The 22,937-nt window shown below is 42.0% G+C and overlaps 1 pseudogene; it reads right to left on the reverse strand.

The window, feature by feature from the left end:
• Window positions 1-8,456, reverse strand: part of LOC111976433 (plexin-A1-like) — a 72,506-nt pseudogene extending 64,050 nt beyond the window's left edge.
• Window positions 8,457-22,937: the final 14,481 nt, after the last annotated feature.

Below are 22,937 nucleotides of genomic sequence, written 5' to 3' on the forward strand. Positions count from 1 at the left end.
GGGGGGGCTTTCCAGGTGCAAAGCTTTCAAAGTTCCTTCCCACCAGGTCCGACGCACCTAGGCAAAACAGGGTGTCCTACTGGCCTTAAGGCCTCAGTACCCAGAACAGTCTTTGTGTTGCTATACAGAGCCAACAGCAGGGCAAGTTAGGATACTATACCAGATAAGAACACTGAGCCCTGATAAGGCTAGCACTATGTTACCAAACCACTGCAAGGTCATTTTAATTATTGTGTGTAATAATAACTTACACTTAGAGGGTCGTGTGCTTATAGACACACACACCGTCACTTTTGTCTTTGACTAAGCACTCAACAGAATGAGGTGGACCAGCCAGCGTCCTGATCAGGAAGAGTGCTATGCATGCAGACTAAGAAGTTCGCAGGCTCCTGCCCAGACTGTCAATATCATTGTCACCGTCAGACTCGTCATCCCAGGAAAGTCCTTCCTCCCATCTCCTCTTCTCCCCTCTCCTCTCTGCTGCAAGCCAGCAAAAACAGTGGATCAGAATAGAAGATGGGTCTCAAAACTATGTGACGAAAAAACACCAGTCTAACTTTGGCCATGGCCCAGGGCTAAAAATATAATCCTAACCCACCATGATTATTCCTTGTGTTATTGTTTTTCTATTTGTTCTACTATGTCTCTATTTTTCTCTCTGCATTTTTGGGACGGGCCCATAAGTAAGCATTTCACTGTTAGTATACATCTGTTGTTTACGAAGCATGTGACAAATACAATTTGATTTGATTTGAATTGTGAAGGATGATGTGTGGATGGTGATGTGTCGGTGCGTGCATGCTGTGGCAGGGATACTGACTAGGGCTGAGAATTGCAAGGGACCTCACGATACAATATTATCACGATCCTTACTGTAGGTGCTGATACGATATGTATTGCGATTCTCACGATTTTCATGATTCTGTATGTATTGCGATGCGATACTGTGATTTTATTGCGATTCGCTGTTTCAAACATATTGCTCACCATATGTCTGCTGCAGAGGGACAAGAGAGACACCAGCTAGATCTACTGTCTCTATTATATTATGACAGACCAGCTAGATATACTGTCTCTATTATATTATGACAGACCAGCTAGATATACTGTCTCTATTATATTATGACAGACCAGCTAGATCTACAGTATTATTATATTATGACAGCCAGCTAGATATATGTCTCTATTATATTATGACAGACCAGCTAGATCTAATGTCTCTATTACATTATGACAGACCAGCTAGATCTAATGTCTCTATTATATATGACAGCCCAGCTAATATCTATGTCTCTATTATATAATGACAGACCAGCTAATCTAATGTCTCTATATATTATGACAGCAGCTAGATCTAATGTCTCTATTATTATTCATGACAGACCAGCTAGATCTAATGTCTCTATTATAGTATGACAGACCAGCTAGATCTAATGTCTCTAGTACATTATGACAGACCAGCTAGATCTAATGTCTCTAGTACATTATGACAGACCAGCTAGATCTAATGTCTCTATTATAGTATGACAGACCAGCTAGATCTACTGTCTCTATTATATAATGATAGACCAGCTAGATCTACTGCCTCCATTATATTATGACAGAGCAGCTAGATCTAATGTCTGTTTTACATTATGACAGACCAGCTGGATCTAATGTCTCTATTATATTATGACAGGCCAGCTTGATCTACTGTCTCTATTATATTATGATAGACCAGCTAGATCTAATTTCTCTAATACATTATGACAGACCAGCTAGATCTAATGTCTCTATTATATTATGATAGACCAGCTAGATCTACAGTATCTATTATATTATGACAGGCCAGCTAGATCTACTGTCTCTATTATATTATGACAGACCACCTAGATCTACTGTCTCTATTATATTATGACAGACCAGCTAGATCTACATTATCTATTATATTATGACAGACCAGCTAGATCAACTGTCTCTATTATATTATGACAGACCAGCTAGATCTACTGTCTCTCACTAGACTCTACCAACACACTCACTAGAGTCTACCCACACACTCACTGGACTCTACATGAGAAATGAGTTTTGATCAGTCATGGAAATAAAAGTGCTGAAAACGTATTGGCTCCGCATTTAAAAAGATGATGGCGAACAAGCTATGAAGAAAAAATACTATTTTGGTGCCGGTAAGGCCAACTAGAGCAAAAAATTATATATTATTGCAATATGTGTCTGAATCTCTCAAGTAAGACAGACATTCCTAATTCACAGGATAAAAAAACAAAAAAAAGTATTTTCATAAAAATGTTATTATGTTGTTGTTGTTGTTGCAGAAACGCCTTCTTGAACATGTGAACTTTCCTGTGTCTTAATAACAAACTCGTAGGTGATCTGTAAATGTGAATACAAATTAAAGTATGAGCCTAGTTCGTTTCTCACAGAGAAACTAAGGATTTTTCCTGGCTAGCCTTGATTGGCTGAGATAATGGAGGGGATGGTCATGCCGTGAGATAGGTCCTGATTTGTGTCCCATGCCACATAATGGGGTCTTCTTCGATCAGCGACTACTGCAGATAATTTTTTTAAGATAATAGCAATGGACAACTGCAAACATGTTGCTATAGTTCTCAACAACATTGATCCCCTGAACTGAACTGCCGCTATAGAGAAAGCTCAGTGGGAGAATGTTGTGATGGACTACATTCTGGAGGACGATGGGCTCCACCTGCACCCGAATACCCGAGACCCGATCCAGAATTCTAACTGATATCACGGGTCTGGGTCGGAAATGATTGTCACGGGTCTCGGGTATTTGTAATTTTAACGGACTTGTCCGGAAGGACCCATACAGATCAGAAAGTGACTCCTGCAGTAGAGAGAGAGAAAGATACATTTATCAAATATGCTGCTGCTCTTTGCTTTTCATGAGAGTCGCGCGTGTAGCTTGTTGTTGTTGTTGGCGAATCATAAATCATCAAGAGGCAAATAGGCAAAAGTTAGGAGATTATCTAATCAATGGAAGGTGGAATTAAAATGATGGAATGGAAGGAGAAGGATAGGCTACAACGACCAAGAGCCAACATATTCTGTATGGAGTTGTCGTTATTTATAACTGTGTCGGTTGAGTGCATGCAGCCTCAATAAATTGCTTGGTTTCTAACACCAGCTAACATTATACATTGTATCTCATTTAGTCATAAATCTGTTTGTATTGTTAGTTGTTAGCTAGCTGGTTGGTTAGCTTTACCTGCATACTAATAGTGCATAATTTCATGCATGTTGGCTGGCTAAATGTATGACAAATCGTTTGTATTGCTAAACTGTATGGTTTGGGATTATGGTTAATGAACTTGTTGAGCTAGCTAGCTAGCTAGCTTGCTACATGTCTAAACAAAAGACTCCATTTAGCCAGATTATATTTTTACCTGGAGATTTTTCTTATTGTAGGCTACTACTTTGACTAATTGTTTAATCACTCAGATTAGAATATGGCCTCACGTGAATACTTAAAGAGATGGTTGGGGTTAAGGTTTAAGAGAGTGTGAACGAGATGCTGAATGGGTGTACTCAAAAAAGAGCTCCCTAGCAAGTGTGAAAAACTTTCAAGGGGATTTTCTGGCACTTGTCTAGAAGGTGGAACAACAAGTTTATCACATTTCAAATAAGCATAACTTTCCCATGTTTCCCCAAACTGCAGTGTATAATATACCATTTTGAAGCTTTGAGTCTGTACTTTTATAAAATGTACAAAAAGCCAATCTTGGAAATGGTACATAAGACTAAAATGGGAAATATGTAGTCACATATGTCATAAAAAATTATATCCCAATATGTAACTGTATTGATCCCCCCCCCCCCATCACTAATACTGCCAGGGGTTTACTATTCCAATAACATGGAATGGGCTAATCCTCTTCAAGTCAGGTGTACTGTATGGATAACAACCGAAACACATGTACAGTATTTACACATATAGGAGCTTTTGAGGAATAAGTGCTGATAAAATTGTGTTTATTCCTGACAAAAACATGCAGGCCGTCCAATAGATATTCAAATTGAATTTAAGAAAACAAACGGCATACTTGCTGTGGCAAAAATCAAATGGAATAGTAATCACTGAGTTTGAGCCCATGTTCTTCACAGAAGACTGTGATTTTGATCACATCGAATATGTCTGCCTCCTCCATTTTCTTTACCTGTCATTTTTCCCCAAAAAATGTAGAAGAGAAACTATTTCAATCTCTGTCCCTTTGATCTAGGTGCCCTTTTACAGCGGAGCCAGCTTCAAAACATTTCAGACATAAAAGCTCCACTATCCCTGACAGACCAGAGCCTTGAAAGAGAGGATAGGAAAAAGTAGAGGACAAAAATACCAAAGAATAGTTTGTTATTACTGAGATGAATAGGGTCTACTGCAATAACAAAACATTTCAAATAGGTAAAGATAAGAATTTCAATGAATCAACAATAACATGGATTCACTAATTGAGTAGCTAGAGAAGCCTACAAACAGAAGTGATGTATAGGGTTTATCACTCTGGGATGTAGTCCATACACACATGGGGAAAATAGCATTTTGTTCGTTTGGAACAGTTTGGAATTTTGAGACTCAGATAGATGCACTGAGTGAGGTGGTGTGACAGTGGACTGAGTGAGGTGGTGTGACAGTGGACTGAGTGAGGTGGTGTGACAGTGGACTGAGTGAGGTGGTGTGACAGTAAGACCCTGAGTGAGGTGTGTGTGAACAGTGCGACTGAGGTGGAGGTGGGGTGTGACAGTGGACTGAGTGAGGTGGTGTGACAGTGGACTGAGTGAGTGGTGTGACAGTAGAACTGAGTGAGGTGGTGTGACAGTGGACTGAGTGAGGATGGTGAGTGACAGTAGACTGAGTGAGGTGGTGTGACAGTGGACTGGTGAAGGTGGTGTGACAGTGGACTGAGTGAGGTGGTGTGACAGTCAGTGGACTGAGCTGAGTGGTGGTGTGACATGACTGAGTGAGGTGGGTGTGACAGTGGACTGAGTGAGGTGAGTGTGACACGTGGACTGAGTGAGGTGGTGTGACAGTGGACTGAGTGAGGTGGTGTGACAGTGGACTGAGTGAGGTGGTGTGACAGTGGACTGAGTGAGGTGGTGTGACAGTGGACTGAGTGAGGTGGTGTGACAGTGGACTGAGTGAGGTGGTGTGACAGTGGACTGAGTGAGATGGTGTGACAGTGGACTGTTTAGGGTGGGAGCTGTCAGGGACAATCATTCCACATAACATATCTCCCTGTCATTCAGGCAGGTAAGGGCCATAAAGGTCAGAATCAAATGCTTACTTCTACCATACTGTTCTGTTTGACATCATCTATGACTGTATTTTATACAAAATAATTGCCTACAGGCACCGAGGCGAGGACACAGAAATGCGGGGTGACTGGCATTCCATACTAAGTGGGGTATTCGTGGCCCAAAAGCAGGCAGATGGCGATTTTGATCTGGTACTGATGGTTTTGTCTTACCGTCCAAAAACGCATTGTATGCACCCCGCAATGCACTTGTATCCTCCATGGACCGGTTCGTACCTAAAACATTCTCCATTCAGGCTGCAAATGCGTCGATTTCCTCCTTAACCAGATTTAATGGTGAGAAGGCGGAAACAGTTTTGTAAAATATGCATACTTTCTTTATGAAACACAATTTTCCACCACCATGCTAGTGGCTAATGATACTTCCTGACGTTGCACCCTGTGTTCAGCCAGGGGTAACACTTCAATCACACCGACAGCATCATTGCATTATGGTACACCACAAGTACATTCATTTCCAATGGAACCCTGCGTTTGCCTTGCAGCATTGCACTACAGAAGCAGTTGCAGTGCGTTCTGTGTGGTGCATATGTTGGATTTATCAAATGTATGCATCAAATTGTATGCGTAGACGGCTTGACAGAAATTAGTAGGTGAAGGTGAATGTTTAACTTTTGTTGCACACATATCCAAATGATGCTGCATTCCATTTTTCATAATGTTGCTGTCAGTGTGATCAAGGCATAAACAACAGACTGCTGCAATCTGATTGGCCAAATGCAATATTCAGCATTTTTAAAAAATATGTTTTTACAATATGCAACATCGGAGACTAGCATTCCTAGCCATTAGCCACTTTAGCATGGTGGTGGAAAATTGTGTTTCATAAAGAAAGTATGCATATTTTACCCATTTCTGCCTTCTCGCCATTAAATCTACTTAATGAGAAAACATGGTCAACATGGGACACGAGTCTATTGCCGGCTGCATACAATGTGTTTGGATGGTAAGATGGAAAGACTCAATATCGCCATCTGCCGCCTTTGGGCTAGGGTATTCATGGCCTCTCTCAATTAAATGTCTTATTTTGGCCTGCACATGGCTTGTCCCACTGTCCACTGATAAACTATGTGTTTATTGTGGCTAGAACCATGTGACCCACACTTTTCAGATGACATGCATGCTGAGCACATATTGAACTGAGTGCATGAGAAAAGCAAATTAACAGACACGCAGTCCAGATTTAAAGCAAAAATAAGACAAATGTATGGAGCCTTTATAGTATAAGCTACTGTAGCTAAGGAATGACTCCAGCGTCCATATGATATTCAAATAACTCCCGATTGTAAAACGTCTTATCACATATGGCTAAGGCTACTGTAGCCTATGAATTATGGTTTGGTCTCAGTTGATATGGCTAGACATTTTTTCTCCACAAACGGAGATGCAAAAGGAAACTAAGTAAAGATTGCCTTTAGGGCAGCCAAACATGAGCGCGGGAACCATGACACAAAGTGAGCCCCAGTGAGCGCCCCTCAAAACAATATTACTCACCGTTCGTTGATCATAACGCAAGTAGGGCTCTAAATCAACCGAATTTCCCCACTATTGTTACAATAGGGAAATATGCCTGTTCTATTACATCGCTAGGCTATCAAATCAAATAGCAAGATGAGTGCGCTGAACGCTAACAGATGTCTGCAAAAATGAAATCAATATAATTAAGTGGACACATTTGTAATTATTGAAAATTGTGGAAGAATAGACTAAAAGGTTCGCACATCCAGTGATTGCTTCTTAGCCTGTCATCCACATTATGCTATTTATGAGTAGTAAGACCACACACCAATGTGTAGACTAAATAAAACTTGGATGGTAGTCTATGAAGTGGCCCTCAAATTCTCCAATAAGGCCCCCATAATAAAAATAGTGACCGTTTGGTTACGCATAAAAAGACATGTGCATTCCCCTACCAGTAGGCTATAAAAGCCTAATAAAATGTACTTGCATATAGTACTTATATGTCTACCAATGATGCATACACTGTGGTTGTGTGAATAACATCACGGCCAGCACCGCATGCATGTAGGCTACAAATCTAAACACAATGCAATAGGGAATCGTAACAAAAGCGGGACACCACCAAAATGGTTAATCCCCTAGATAAATTCGTAAATGTCACACTCCAAGAGAAATCTGAAAGCCACGCTGATGTCTGAACATTACTATGCATTGTGGGCAGTAAAATCCGATCACCTAAATGCGGAGTCTAAAGTGGAGGTTATATACGAGCTTCTTCCAACACGTTCCAGCATAGTCATACCACTTTTATCCGATTTTCTCGGCATCGAAATGAAATGCATAGGCTGCTTCCAACAGTCATCCCCAAACCAATCGTCACCTACGTATTCTGTGTAAAAAAATAAATACGATTACATTAAAGTGCATGTTGATGCGACATAAAAAATAATGGTATATACAGCTGCGTCAAGACATGTCAAAGCTTCTGAAATTACTTCAATAATTTGCCATTTACGGCTTTATTTTTCTCCAGGCAATGATACAGTGGCAAGCTCTATGTGTGCAAGTTATGGAGTTGAAAATTAAATAGAATTTTCTATTCTCATTTTCTATTCTCCTGCAGTGATCTGCACACATTCTGCATGTAAGAGAACGCCCCAGCTATGTAGCCTACACACGGCTGCTTGACACTTACTTATATCCGTTCGTAACCGGTCTACTTTACCAACTTACCAATCATATCAAATAGGGCGTTCAATTATTTTGCCAAACAATGTGGTCTGCCCAAACCTGAATAGGCTGAGGGAACGCAGATAGGCTAATTGAACCAAAAGGATTCCCTCAAACCGCATGCATTGAGTCCTCAGTTGCTTATCCGAATTATATTAATACTACGACACGGGGAATAGAAACAGCCAGGGAAGAGACATCGGGGGAGAGAGAAGGAATGTCAGTCACTCAATCGAGCCACAAACTACGCTACAAATGACACTGTAATAACCACGTTATAAGTGAAGTTGCAGCAGAAAAGTTTTGCTCTACTTACGGATAATTGTGATCTTGGGGTTTGTTTTCTTCAGCATGGTTAAAATATTAAACTTGAAGGCATTTCCACGACTGTCACGATTCTCGTCCAAAAGCTCCGCGTTCCGAGTCTTGAGCTTCTCACAGCATGAATGGAGTGGTATGCGGTCTGAGCTCGCAATAGCAAGTAAAAGCCTCGTTCTGAGCGGTATGAATGCTCGCTGCCGCTGTCTGCTTGGTCGCGTCGCCGCCTACCGCGTGTAGGTGGCAGCGTTGGGCACGGTAGTGGCCACTGCATTTGACTTGGTGACATCTCTGTTATAAGGGCAACGTCGTCTGTCAGACTTCTTTCCAAACACGGTAATTGAAGGTAATTTTTTTCATGAAGTTTAATCATTCCAACATAATAGGCCCAGACTAAATTTGCGTCTCAATTTACCGTTAGAATAGTATAATACAAGGTGTAGATCCTACATTTGGTTCTGCATCAGCAGTTTTTCTCTTGTTTTGTCTGTCACTCATCATCCCTCAATTAGCAGTGTCAGCTAACATGTTTAGATTGGTAAATTAGTCTATCTAGCCAGTTATCTACACTGAACAAAAATATAAACGCAACATGTAAAGTGTTGGTCCCATGTTCCATCATGAGCTGAAGTAAAAGAGCCCAGAAATGTTCCATGCACACAAAAAGCTTATTTCTCTCAAATTTTGTGCACAAATTAGTTCACATCCCTGTTACTGAGGAGTTCCCCGTTTGCCAAGATAATCCATCCACCTGACAGGTGTGGCATGTCAAGAAGCTGATTAAACAGCATGATCATTACACAGGTGCACCTTGTGCTGTGGACAATAAAAGGCCACTCTAAAATGTGCAGTTTTGTCACACAACACAATGCCACAGATGTCTCAAGTTTTTAGGGATTGTGCAATTTGCATGCTGACCGCGGGAATGTCCACCAGAGCTGATGCCAGAGAATTGAATGTTCAGTTCTCTACCATAAGCCGCCTCTAACGTAATTTTAGAGAATTTGGCAGGACATCTAACCGGCCTCACAACCGCAGAGCCCAGTAGCCACGCCAGCCCAGGACCTCCACATCAGGCGTCTTCACCTGCGGGATCGTCTGAGACCAGCCACCCGGACAGCTGATGAAATTGTCGGTTTGCATAACTGAAGAATTTCTACACAAACTGTCAGAAACCGTCTCAGGGAAGCTCATCTGCGTGCTCGCCCTCACCCGGGTCTTGATCTGACTGCAGTTCAGCGTCGTAACTGACTTTAGTGGGAAAATACTCACCTTTGATGACCACTGGCACGCTGGAGAAGTGTGCTCTTCACGGATGAATCCTGGTTTCAACTGTACTGGGCAGATGACAGACGTATTATTGACAATAATTTGATTGCACAGAGATACCATGACGAGATCCAGAGGCCCATTGTCGTGCCATTCATCCACCGTCATCACCTCATGTTTCAGCATGATAATCCATAGCCCCATGTCACAAGGATCTGTACACAAATCCTGGAAGCTGAAAATTTCCCAGTTCTTCCATGGCCTGCCTACTCACCTGGCATGTCACCCAGTGGGAAAGTTTGGGATGCTCCGGATCGACGTGTACGATATCCAGAAACTTCGCACAGCCATTGAAGAGTAGTGGGACAACATTGCACAGGCCACAGTCAACTTCCTGATCAACTTTATGCGAAGGAGATGTGTCGTGCTGCATGAGGCAAATGGGGGTCATCCACGTCCCTACTTTTTTTAAGGTATCTGTGATATCTGTATTCCCAGTCATGTGAAATCCATAGGTTAGTGCCTAATTTATTTATTTCAGTTGACTGATTTCCTTATATGAACTGTAACTCAGTAAAATCTTTGAAATGGTTGCATGCATATTTTTCAGTCTAAATTTGCAGTAATCAAGGCCGAATATCGACCGGCCACCCAGGGGGCCCTCATTGATTTTGTTAGTCACTGTCACTCAGATATGAATTAACATGGCATAATTCACGGCAAAATGTGTAGACATGCAGAAAACTTGCTTTAAAACTGCAAAAATATATCTCTGCCCCATGGCAAAATAAGTAGAATTGCATGAAAGTTGTTATAAAAATGCTACATTTCCTATCCGCCCCATGGCAAAATGTGTAGAACTGCAGAAAACATGCTTTAAAACAGCAAAATGTTCTCTCTGCCCCATGGCAAAATGTGTAGAATTGCAGAAAATGTACTTTAAAATGTGCATTTCTTTGTGAAATTCTCGCTTAGGGCCCCCAAAATGCTAGAGCAGGCCCTGACTGTAGCCTAATCAGGGCCAAGCACAGACCTTTTGGGGGGCATGTGCTCAAACAAAAAAATGTTGCCCCCCAAAACAAATCCCCGCAACCCTGGTTACAGACTCATTGAGCAATTATTACAAGAAGAGAGGAAAGCAGCACAATCTGATGAGTTAATTATTTTGCAAAACTATTTTGAACTGGAATAAATGCTGCACTTATTACAATCCTTAAGAGTCTATTGATGCACCCATGTGTCAATCTTAGTAACATAATAACAAATCCCCAACAAAATCTGTCAGTTTAAGCTAGACATATGGGCTGCATCTCAATCCACCGCATCCGCCAATGGTGGCCTTCCGCATCTGCGGTGAAAGATGGCAGAGCTACAGGGTATTTGTCAGACCATGAGACATCCCGGAAATCGGTCTTCTCACAAAAACCTCTGTAGCATCTGAACGGTTTGGCCTACAAACTATTATGACCACTCTATGGAAAGGGGGTTGACTCATGTGAAGGTAACCCATACAAATGAATGGACGTACGGAGGTAGTTTTGTGCCAACAAAGAAAATGTGCTAAATATGTGTCCAAAAAAATGAAAATATTCTTATATATCCTAGATATAGTGGGACGGACACTTCAAAACCTTATTCCTTACGATTTCTTTTTCACTGTCTTTTAAAAAAATAGAAATGTATGAATGTGTTATTCAATGCGTTTCTATGGGCTATAGAATTAAAGGCCAAATTCAGTATTTTATCAAATTCTTTTGATACTGAAAGGGGTCCTAAAATTCAAAATCAAATAGCTAAATGATCCATTGTATGACCGTCTTAAAACAATGTAATATGTTAGCTTAGAACCCCCCAACGGCTTAGACTTTTAGAGGTTAACAATGACCAACACAATTCCAGTCAAAATATAATATTTTAAGAAATACTGTAGCCTACCATTATTATACTATATCCAACCCAACTCCATTTGTTGCCACTATCATGTATCCCAATGGTTTTCAAACCTTTTGACCAGCGATCCCCAAAAAGGAGTGGTAGGCCTAGAAGACTTGCGACCCCCTGGGCACACACATGTACATGTGCACACACGAACATGCGCGCACAATCGCCACCCAAACGTAGCATGTCGTTACAGCCATAAACTCAATGTATTTTTCGAAGTGCAAGATAGGCTACAGAAATAAATAAACTGCCTTTTACACCTGCATTTGGAYCTGAAAGTCATTCATTTTAGCAGCCAATATCAACTAGGGATATATCATGTCACTTCTCTGGAGTGCAAAGAAAGTAAAATCATACAAGGTTGTAGGATTGGATGGAAAAGCATGTTCTGTCTGCACTGCAACATCACTTTGGAGGGCAGCCTGTGTGCTGGGTAGCCCTGTTCTTACTCGCAAATAACATAATAAATTTACCAGAATATGCTACATCTTCATCCCTTAATATTGGAGGCGGTGCGATGTTACAGCTGTTTATCTTTATAGCCAGTAGCCACCCAAACTAGGCCTATCTAAAATATGAAAATGATCAATCAAATCACCAGGTAGCCTATTGTTCTGGCAAAGATGAGTCAGTAGTAGATTGTTTGCGTATGTATGTGTTTGTGCCTGTGTGTCTCTTAACGGTCCTCGTTGTTCCATAAAGGTATAGTRTTATCCATTTTCTAATCTGATTTTACTGCTTGCATGAGTTACTGTGCGTTTCCCGGAGTCTGTTCTGGACCTGGGGACTGTGAAGAGACCCTTTGTGGCATATGTTGTGGGATATGCATGGGTGTCTGATCTGTGTAGGCTACTAGTCATTTAAACAGACAGCTCGGTGCTTTCAACATGTTAATACCTCCCGCAAAGACAAGTAGTGATGCAGTCAATCTCTCCTCCACTTTGAGCCAGGAGTGTCACGCCAGCTCCCGCTCCTCCTACCCGTCATCATACACTCCTGTTACCAACATTACGCGCAGCTGCGCTCATTGGACTCCTTCACTTTGTTGATTACCCACTGTATATGTCTGTTCCTTGGTTGTTTTCCCTGTGTCCGCATTGTTCCGTATTGTGTGTGTTATGTGTTCCTGTCCAGACGCTGTTCCTGTTCCATTTCATGTCCGTCAGCTAATAAAACTTCACTCCCGGACCTGCTTCTCATCTCCTGCGTCGTTCCCTTAGGAATATGTGACAATGAGAGGTTGACATGCATGTCATTGATGTTAGCTCTCCGTGAATATTAAGGGCCAGCCGTTCTGCTCTGTTCTGGGCCAACTGTAATTTGCTTATGTCCCTCTTTGTGGCACTTGACCATATGGGCAGTAGTCCAGGTGCAACATTATAGCTCACGTGTATAATGTTGAGTCATCAGCATACATAGATACACAGGCTTTACTCAGTGCCAGTAACAGGTCATTAGTAAAGATTGAAAAAAGTAAGGGGCCTAGACCACTGCCCTGGGGAATGCCCGACGCTACCTGGAWTATGTTAGAGACGCTTTCATTAAAGAACACCCCCTGTTTCTGGTAACACCCTCTGACAGGTAACTCTCGATCCATGAAATAGCAGGGGATGTAAAGCTATAACACATACATTTTCCAGCAGCAGATTATGATCGATAATGTCAGAAGCTGTACTGAAATCTAACAAAACAGCTCCCACAAGCTTCTTTTGATCAATTTCTTTCAGCCAATCATCAGCCATTTGTGTAAGTGCTGTACACGTTGAGGGCCCTTCCCTATAAGCATGCTGAAAGTCAGTTGATCATTTGTTTACTGTGAAATAGCATTGTATCTGGTCAAACACATTTTTTTCAAAAATTGTACTAAGGGTTGGTAGTGCAAAGGGGCATGTGCTCTGCACAGGTAGAACCCTATCTGTGCACGTGCCTGAGCCTAATAGTGTCAAAGGGTAGCCATAGCTCAGCCACGGGAGATGAAGGTATGCACAGGAGGCAATATGATTTCCAATAGGTGCAGGATTCATTGTATAAAGGAGACAAGAGTTAGCTTCATGTATTCATGTAGCTACATATTAATGTAGCCTAATGCTGGCCTGATCCCCTTCTTCTCATCCGAAGAGCTGAAACCAACTGATTTAAATACCCTCTGTGTCAGAAATCCCAAGCTAGTGGAATAAACTATCCCCAAATATGAACAGGTTGCGTCAGGTAAGTAGGCTATGTTATCCGCAGATGTCTTATATATTGCCATGTCGGCACCAAACAACTCACTACATTAATGTTTGCCTGACAAATGACAACAGATTAGAAATCTTCTCAAAAGTAAATTCTCCTGTGGACAGCTGAAGTGGATATGCTTATTCCCAATCTATACGTGCGTGAAAGCTATCCCCTGGATAGTCACAAAACGTGTCAATGCCTTCAATTGTGTACACAAAGCCATGCACATTTACATAGAAAAAAACATAACATCAAACTTACTCTGCTGAGTGTCTGTGGTGTTGCTCCTTCTGCTGGTCGAAATTTGAGACAAAATATCTACAGAAAAGTATTATTAAACTGACTTCAAATCGCAGGTCCAAGTGCACAAGACAGAAGTAGACGTCATGCACATGATGCAGCCATACTAACAGGTGTTTACATGGTTTTGTGCATGTGCCCGGTGATACAAATTTCTACTTCAGTAAGGACTGCGMGTGCACAGACCACTGACAGAGTAAGTTCAAATGCAATTCTATTCAACATTCTGGTTTGTAAGGAACATTTCCCTGATTCTGCAGTGCTTTGTTTCAGACTGTATACCAAGACAGGTTAATTAGGCAACCACCTGGAGAACAATTATGGGAAAGTGATAGGCCTACAGGTAACAAATGCTTTTTGTTTTCTTGAATACTGGAATGATTAAACTCAAATGACTCAAAGACAAGGAAATTATCGACTGCAACGGTAGGCCTACATAGGCTACTGTAACAATGAGCTACAGAAGATATGGTTGAGCCATGGATGTGTGGCTAATGGCTTTGTAACAATATGTAATTCCTATGCTATTTGGGGAATTTCCTCACAAATCCAGCAATTGATTGACTCTTGACCAGGAATGTTACACACCAAAAAAAAAGAGTTCCTCAAGGGTTCTTTGGGAAGGGTGATGGTTCTATGTGGAACCTTAATAACTTAAAGAACCCTTTGAGCCCTTCAATAGTTATTTTCAGTTCACAAAAGGGTTATTTGCTCTTTAAGTGATAATTAAAATGTGGGGGAGGCGGCTCATTGGAATATTTTGGGACGTGGTTTGCTCACAGCTCTTTTTGTGCAACCGTGAGTGAGAGTGTAATTCCAGTTGATCTAATGTGTTGTGTTATTCTATTACTTATTAAATGACTGTGGKCAGTGATTGTGTCTTGTGTAGTATGGCCTTGTGTCAATTGAGAAGGCTTGACTTGATTCAACTTGTCAATAAACACAATAATAACACTTATGGAATTTTATCAATATAATATGGCTGACCAGAATAAAAGAAAATCTGTATGGTTAGATTGATAAAGGTTCTTTATAAAACCATTCTCCATAAAGGTTCTATAAAGAACCATAAAAAAGGGTTGTAACCGTAGCGGAACCCTTGTTGGTGCTATATAGTGTTTTGTATGCCGATTATTCAATACGAGAGCAAAGTAATGTTGATAAGAATGTCTTTACTCAGCATCAATGGGTAGCATGCATACAGCTCCATATAGTGCATAGTAAGTAATACCTAACTTGGCTCACTCGTACTATAGAGTATCACACTGAGCTACACATAACAGAAGCGCCATCTATTGGCTTGGCGACATCTCGTAACATCTTCCATTACACAACAAATTAAGATAACTCCTCCTAGCCTCATAACGAGGTGAACTAGTGTTAGACCATTTCAAGTCAAACATTACACTGGTAACAACAACATAACTGTGTTCTTATGCAAGCACCTTTAACAAGCATCATCAGTCCATAAGCAATACTCCAATCTGCTTCCATCTTCTTTATACAATTTTTCATACCCCCCCCCCCAAAAAAAATACTTGTTAGATTAAACAACCTAGTCTCTGGAGTATCTCACAGGCGGACTGATATTTGCTCTGGTTCTGGTGTGTCTCCGAGTTATATTTTCAGGCAGTGGGGCTGCTTCCATAGCAGCAGCCTGTTGCTCACCACCCGCTGGGGTGGCGGGTTCATTCCATGGTCCCCAGTCATCCTCATCCATGTTTGTTTGGTGGTCGACCAGGGGGATCTTGAACTGTTCAGTCAGTGGACGAATGTCTTTTCTGTTTCTGCTGTATTTTTTACCATTCACTAGTACTTCAAATGACCGGTCACGGTGTTCAAGTGCTGGCTGAGTTGTTGGAGTTGGAGTTGGTATCTTTGTAGCCTTAGCAACATTCTCTGCAGTCACTTGGGTGCTGTGAGTAGGGATTTCTTGAAGATCGTCTTGAGCGGTTTGTGGTTGCTGTGTATTGTTATGAACTCTCTGCCATGCAGATACTGGTCAAAATTGTCACATGCAAAAACAATGGAGAGACATTCTTTCTCAATCTGTGCATATCTTTGTTCTGTCTGACTCAATGTTCTGGAGGCAAATGCAACAGGTTGTCCTTTCTGTAGAAGGGCCCAAACCTGTCTCACTGGCATCACACAGCAGTGTGACTTCATCATTCAGGTCGTAGTATTTGAGCACTGGGTGTTGTGTGACTAACTGTTTGATCGTCTCAACTGCTATGTCATGCTGTGGTAGACATGTCCAGTCAATGTCCTTGTCAGTGAGTATTCTGAGCGGCTCACACACATCAGATAGACGGGGCATAAATTTAGCAAAATAGTTCACAAACCCCAACAGCCGCTGTAGTGACTTGACGTCGGTCGGTGTACCCATGTTCTGAACGGCTGTTATTTTCTCTGGGTCAGGGCGAAGGCCCTCTGTGGTGTGAAGATGACCCATGTATCTCACACTTGGCAGCTTTAACCTGAGTTTCTTTTTGTTCAGCTTCAGATTGATATTTTTTGCTCTCTGCAAGAGAGTTGTGAGGTTTCTGTCATGATCTGCCATTACCTCTTCGTTTGTGTTGCCACATCCATAGAGTAGAATGTCGTCTTCGATCACACTCCTTTTAGTCCCTGTAGTGCTTCACACTGTGTGTGCTGGTATTCTTCAGCCACTGGCCTAATTCCAAATTGCATTCTCAGCCGTCTATACCTGCCTATAGGTGTCCAGGAAGTTGTTTGATAGCAGCTCACATCAAGTTTGACTTGCCAATATCCATCTTTGGCATTGAGTACTGAGAATACCTTTGCGTTGGATATCTCTGGTAGAATCTCTTCTATTGTAGGCATCTGGAAGTGGCTTTGTTGAGTGCACTGGAGTCCATGCATACTTGTAGTTTATCAGGTTTGTCAATGACAACCATGTTGCTGATCCACGGTGTTGGTTCTGTGACTTTTGTGATGATGTTTGCATTGTCCATTGAATGTATGGCCTTTGTGATCCTTTCCTTCAGTGGAATAGGTATCCGTCTTGATAGCTGCTGCACAGGCCGGTCTGTGTTGTCTACTTCTATGGGTGTAGCTCTCAAGAAAGACAGCCAAGCCCATCGAACACATCATTGTACTTGGAGATGATCTCATTTGTCATGATGACCTCAGTGGATGTGATGCTTGGGTGTCGACATGATGTAAGACATGGCTGTGGTTCACATGTAGTAGGCTGAGTCTTTCACACATGTCATTTGACAGCAGAGGAATCTGGGATGTCTCCATGACCTGAAATTTGACATGAAACATTTTCCATCATGATCTGCTTTGAGATTACATTCTCCTGTTGGCTTTATCAGTGTGTCGTCATATAGTTTGTGTGTAGCTTTGCTCGGTAGGAGAACTAGATTGCCGTCTTGCATGACTCGCTATAGGTCCCGATAGCTTTTGACATTCACTTGATCCTTTGTCTAGTTGACATTTAATTGTATGGCTGGGGTCATATGTCAATGGCTCGTCACTGAGTGGAGCTAGCTTATGAACCATTTGTTTGCCTTGTCTTACACAGAATTAACCAGTGAGATGTACCACATTGCATCTGTTGTTGGTCATCTGACTCATTGTCTTCCACTAATAGATTGAGTTGAGGTTTGTGTTTTGCTTGTAAACTAACTTTGGCAAAATTGTTTCGTTTTCCACATGCTTTAGAGGTGACACTGTATGCTGGGCATTTGGCTTTGGCATGTACTGAACCACAGTAATGACATGGTAAGTTGTTTGGCAGTCTACTTTTGTTAGTATACACTGTAAAGTTGTCTGTTTACAACCATAGGTTTGGCCTTTTGATTGTGAACGTTGCTCACGGTAGGTACAGTATAATGTCTGGTTCACCTACACCAATTTTCTTGATTTGCATTTGTGCTTGTCCACTTGAACGACACACGTCTATGGCTTTGTTCAATGTGAGGTTTGTTTCTCTGAGCATGCTCYCTCGCGCAGCTATATCTTTAGTGCCTATGACAAGCCTGTCACGGACTAGTTCCTCTCGTAATGTGCCAAATTCACGCGTCTGCTAGCAATCTCAGATGTGCAATGTACAGCTCTGATGTTTAACATTGACTTCTTCCGGCATGTGTGTAAGAGATGACATTCCTTTCCCGTCACAGTTAGCAGAGTTGCTATGCAGACTTTTGCTTCTGTCCAGACCGGTAGCTAACTCATAGTTTTACCATAGTGCTTTAACAAATCCAGTTGCTGTATGTACCACCCTTCATGTCCATAGGCTCTGGTACGTGAATTACCAAGTAAGCCATTTTTTATTTTATTATTATACTTTTTTTTGTAGCTGGTTAGCTAGTTGGCAAGTCCCTTCCTACTGTGCATTTCTCTGTGTATCGTTTTGATATTTTGGTTAGTCAAGGACACACCTATTTGGTTCTGACTTCTGACATCATGTTTTGTATGCTGATTATTCAATACAAGAGCAAGCATCAATGGGTAGCATGTATACAGCTCCATTCAGTGCATAGTAAGTAATGCCTAATTTAGCTCCCTCCTACTATAGAGTATCACACTAAGATACAAATAACATCAGCGCCATCTATTGGCTTGGCGACATCTCGTAACATATATCACCTTTTTTAATGGTTCTTTATAAAACCTTAGGAAAGGGGTTCTTTATATCACCACACAAGTTCCATTTAGAACCTTATGAGCATGGTTCTTTATTGAACCTTCAAAAAAGGATTCTATATAACACCAAAAAGGGTTCTACATGCCAAAGAACCCCTATCTGGTACTATTTAGAACCATTATTGTTTTAGTGTGTAAAAACTTGGATCCCGTCTCTTGCTCAGGTTCTTCACAAAGAACACTAGGTGACCAGATGCTGAGGATGGAGGAGGTCAGATCTGCTGGTGAACATGTAACAACCCTTTTAACAATCGTATTTCCCCAAATTTGAGAGTGGTCACTCTTTCTGAGCCATACACAATCCAAACAACATCCAACTCAAACATGACCCATAGACTCACTGCCAAGGTTTTCCTGCACTCCCCCATTTGCAGATTATCAGTCATTTTTACACATACACACATTTCATGATTACACACAGCCTCTCACACATGCCGGCACAGACAGCCATGAACTCAGAATAATCCAAATCCATGCTTGATCTGGTTTTATTTCTCTCTATAAAGAGATTAATAGTTTGACAGAATCTATTTGATAGAGCTGCAGTATATTATCAGCTCTTGTGTGGCAGCCTGGCTGGCAGCTCAGTTCTGCATGGTACATAAACCCAAGTGTGACTGTGCTTATTGGATAATACTGTAGGCCAGGGTTTCCCAAACTCGGTCCTCGGTCCTCGGTCCTCGGTCCTCGGTCCTCGGTCCTAGTTTGGGAAACCCTGCTGTAGGCCACCACATTAGTGAAGACAGGGCGGAGGTGCATTTTTATGCAGGGTGTTGGGGTGTAGGATTCTAACAGGACATTGGTGTTGTCATCTTGCTGATGGGCCACTGCTCAGATTACTTCCTGGGTTTTTGTACTGTATAATGCAGGCCTGGGCAATTCCAGTCCTCCAGTGCCTGATTGGTGTCACAATTTCCCCCCATCCCTAGCAAACACGCCTGATTTAAACTAATTGCATGTTTAACTGAATATCATGATTAGTTGATTATTGGAGTCAGGTGTGTTAGCTGGGGCTGGGGCAAAAGTGTGACACCAATCAGGCCCCGAGGACTGGAGTTGCCCAGGCCTGTATGTGTGTGTGCGTGTGTGAGCGTGCATGTTGCATTTAAGGCAAGTAGGCCTAATTAATTCACACAATGTTTTCCAATTTGAAAAGTAATGTGCATTTTCAGTTCTTACACATCATACAATTTAATTTACAGTCAATATAGAATAAGAGGCTTGCTAATGATCCACTATGGAAAAGTCCTTACATTGGGGATAAAAACACAACCTCGTCAGAAATCTAATGTACTCTAGACTCCAGAGACTTAAGCTTCTTGCTGTATGACTCTGGCCCGGCTGTTATACGTCATACCCCCAATATAGTGCTAACGAGTCATCCATGTAGAATGTGTGTTTCAGCAGAACAGAGGAGAGGTGTTTTAACCAGGGGTGTATGTTTGTATGTGCGTGCGTGCCTTTCCTTTCCTCTCCTACACTCTCCTTTCCTCTCCTCTCCTATCCTCTGCTCTCCACTTCTCTCCTCCTTTCTCCTCCGTATTTGTCTCCACTCTGGCTCATACAGTGTAGCTGATAATGACTGGTCTGAGCATTACTGAACTGGAGAGACACAAATACCATGTATCGGTGGATTTTCATTTCCTGACAGCCTAATGCAACAGGTGATTCAGCTAGATACATAAATCATCCTCACAGCACATTACTAACTCATAGACTGCATCAAGTTGCCAACAGCCTGCAACACATTGTTCTTCCGCATCGCCTCACGCTGTGACCAGCTCTCAGACCTCCACTGGCGATGCTGAGTCTTGAAGCTCTGACGTAGCTGTACTCTGACGGGCCGTGCCCTGCTGAGTTGGCACCCCGGGTGAGGTGTGTGTTTTAATGTTTTAACAACTCTGCTTGTAGCCTATCTCTCCCCGCCCGGCTGGCATCTCCTTGATCCATGCCATCCATTTCATCCACATCTTCCAACACCCAATCATAATTAAAATCTCTTCAGAAAGAGCTAGCTAGGAGGAAACTAATTAGAGACAAACATTATTTTCTCTTCGACACAAATCAAAAAAGGTCCAACTTCTTTCCTCAACTGCCTGTGATGTGTCAGGCTACGGGGGAGTACAAGTGAAGAGAGAGATTGGCGATGCGAGGCGTTTGTTACATTTTGTAGCCTGTTTTTGATCATGAAGATCACAGTATTCTTTACCGTCTGAGACACCACTCAGTGGGCAAATTAACTCCCCCTAAGAAGTGTGGAAGCACGGAGAGCGTGGGTGGGTGAGAGAGGCATTTTGCCTGCTCAATGGACAGGCTCCTTTAAAGTTTAAAGGGAATGCTTTTTGTGTCCCTTGGCTGGGTAATTACGGCTTGGCCTTGGTGTCACGGTGTGTGTTTAATGGTATGGTTGGGCTGTCACCCATTGCCCTAGCACATGGCTCTGGACTTAGATTGGAGTTAGAGGGCATCAGAGTTTGCTCACAAATCTGTTCAGTGTCATGTCAGCTAGCGAGGTTGAAAAACGGAGTGGCTGTGGATCTGACATTTCTGGACCTCTCCCCCCACGGCCAAAGGTCGAAAGTTTCTGTGCATATGTGTGGAATGCTTTACTTTACGCACAGTCTCTGCTCTACTCGTAGAGAACAGGCTACGCTGGCAAATGATGCTCGTTTAATCAAATCAAACTTTATTTGTCACATGCGCCGAATACAACAAGTGTAGACTTTACAGTGAAATGTTTACTTACAAGCCCTTAACCAACAGTGCAGTTCAAGAAGTGTTTAAGAAAATATTTACCAAGTAGACTAAAATAAAAAGTTATAATAAAAAGTAACACAATAACAATAACAATAACGAGGCTACAGTATATACAGGGGGCACAGGTACCGAGTCAGTGTGTGGGGGTACAGGTTAGTTGAGGTAATTTGTACATGTAGGTGGGGGTGAAGTGACTATGCATAGATATTAAACAGCGAGTAGCAGCAGTGTACAAAAAGGGAGGGGGTCAATGTAAATTGTCCAGTGGCGATTTTATTAACTGTTCAGCAGTCTTATGGCTTTGGGGTAGAAGCTGTTCAGGAGCCTTTTAGTCTTAGACTTGATGTTCCGGTACCACTTGCCGTGCGGTAGCAGAGAAAACAGTCTATAACTTGGGTGACTGGAGTCTCTGACAATTTTATGGGCTTTCCTCTGACACTGCCTATTATATAGGTCCTGGATGGCAGGAAGCTTGGCCCCAGTGATGTACTGGGCCGTTCGCACTACCCTCTGTAGCACCTTACAGTCAAATGCCGAGCAGTTGCCATACCAGGCGGTGATGCAACCGGTCAGGATGCTCTCGATGGTGCAGCTGTAGAACCTTTTGAGGATCTGGGGACCCATGACAAATCTTTTCAGTCTCCTGAGGGACCATGATAGTTTGTTGGTGATGTGGACACCAAGGAACTTGAAACTCTCGACCAGCTCAACTACAGCCTCGTTGATGTTAATGGGGGCCTGTTCGGCCCACTTTTTCCTGTAGTCCACGATCAGCTCCGTTGTCTTGCTCACATTGAGGGAGAGGTTGTTGTCTTGGCACCACATTGCCAGTTCTCTGACCTCCTCCCTATAGGCCATCTCATCGTTGTCGGTGAGTTGACACTGTTGTGTCGTCAGCAAACTTAATGAAGTTAGATCAAAGAACCAATGTATGCAAGATCACATAATGATAGTATTCTACATGAAGATCCGAAACACGTTCTGCTCATGTGTTTCCCTGTAGCCTACGCACACATTTTTGTGGTCACCCTCCCTTCACATTTCTCACTGTCAATCGTGAATGATAATTATTTAAGTTTTACCGGTGAAACGTCCATGCAGCATCTGCATAACAACCATATGATCTCAATCAGTTTAATGAGAATATGCATTTAGATCTTCTTGAGTTATAAAGTGTTGTTTCGAAGTAGCCTACAGTGTTACAGTAATGTGATGGATGGACTGCTATATATAAGTGTAACAGACACCTTAGAAACAGCTGCCCTATAATCATTGAACACTGGTCACTTTAATAATGTTTACATACTGTTTTACCCACTTTATATGTATATACACTGTATTCTAGTCGTGGCTCATCCTATGTAACTACAGCTGTACACACATATACACACCATTTATATACACCATTTATATGCAGTTGAAGTCGGAAGTTTACAT

The sequence above is a fragment of the Salvelinus sp. IW2-2015 genome, linkage group LG17, assembly GCF_002910315.2.
Source record: "Salvelinus sp. IW2-2015 linkage group LG17, ASM291031v2, whole genome shotgun sequence".
In the NCBI taxonomy this organism is placed as follows: domain Eukaryota; kingdom Metazoa; phylum Chordata; class Actinopteri; order Salmoniformes; family Salmonidae; genus Salvelinus; species Salvelinus sp. IW2-2015.